Source organism: Grammomys surdaster, unplaced genomic scaffold (genome assembly GCF_004785775.1).
Source record: "Grammomys surdaster isolate TR1022 unplaced genomic scaffold, NIH_TR_1.0 125604, whole genome shotgun sequence".
Taxonomy (NCBI): Eukaryota; Metazoa; Chordata; class Mammalia; order Rodentia; family Muridae; genus Grammomys; species Grammomys surdaster.
The window spans coordinates 1,844,863-1,846,366 of NW_021620447.1; positions in this window are offsets into that span (position 1 = coordinate 1,844,863).

The window sequence follows — 1,504 nt, forward strand, 5'->3', positions numbered from 1 at the left end:
GATTGGGTGCAGAGCTGCCTCCCGGGATCTGTGAGTGCTCGGGCCCAAACCGGATGGAGCCCGCCCTGGGCCAGGAGCGAATTCCTGGGTCCCAGTGGGTCCCGGTTGCTCCTTGTTTGGGGAGAGTGTTGCTTTTACCTTACCTGGGATGCTGCGTGAGTTCAAGCTCCTGGGAGTCCCTGTTTCTCTCGGTTTTCTGGGGTTGAGTACGGAGCTGCCGCCTGCGACCTACTCTATGCTCGGGCCCAAACCGGAAGTCCAAATTTTATTTCTAAAAGCCCCTATGTCTTGGCAAAAATATCAGAAGTACTTAAGACGACAAAATTATGCATTCCCTGGGGGAAAATCTCAATGTCTTTTAGCTAAAAATCTATCAACTTCTCTGGCTGTATTATTTCCAACCTATGCGAACATGGGAAAGATACTAAAAATCTCTGTGTCTCAAGTTCTGTGTTTCTAACCTAAAGATGACAGTGTTCTCACTTCATTGGATGATTGGAAGAATGAAGCTCAGGTCAGGAACCAGTTGTAACATTTATCTGCAAATTTCAAAGTCCTGTAGTCATTGTTCAATATGACTATTTTTGCTTCCATATTAGTAGTCTGCACTGAATCTACCCATAATCCTCAGGACTTCTTCATGCCCACGGCCACTCACCAAAACACTTTTCTTCTTGGTCATAAATGAAAGTTCAGCATACCCAATGCAATCAACAAGTGGTTGGGAACACACTAGTTTAGTAGGTAGTAACTCAAGTCACACCCAACTTTGTAATTTCCTTTCCTTTCCACCTTATTTGTCCACTCCATTTCTTCTCTTTCTCGGTTGAGCTTGAATGATCTTCTCTTGCTCTTGAACTCTTGTCTCACAGTGCTCCATGGAGAAATAATAAAAGAAAATATCTCTTGAACAGCTCTCTCCTTTGTCTGCCCCAAGAGAAATCTCGAAAGGCTGTAAGACTAAAAATAAAGTCTTAAATGTTCCCATTTCTCCTTCTAAATCTTTTGATTAGAATCATAATGAGAAATTTTCCATTAATAAAACCCAGTGTATGACTTTTTCCATGGCTGATTCATCCTGCTGTCTCAGAGGATACTCCAGACCACTCAAGTCTGACTCATCCCATGCTTCCAGATTCACATTGTCAGTTAGCAGACTATTGTGCCCAGACCTGTGTTACATAGTTAAGTAACTCTACCTAAATAACTTTAAATCTCTCATTGTCTGGGAATGATCAAATATTTAAAAAACCAAGTTCCCAACAGTCTTTCTAATCTAAACTTCATATGCTTTCAAAGACCTACAAAGACTTAGTGTTACCAAGTCCTGGCTCTATATTGTATTTTAGTTTTTGTTAGCTTACAAACTAGCAGTTTACTTTACGAATATATTAGGAAAACATGCTTTTTTGTGTTTTGTGTTTAGTTTTGCGTCTGCTTTAACTGGAAATCTCCATGTTAAATACTATGCGTATTTGGCTTTAAGTCTTTGTTTTACCTCTCT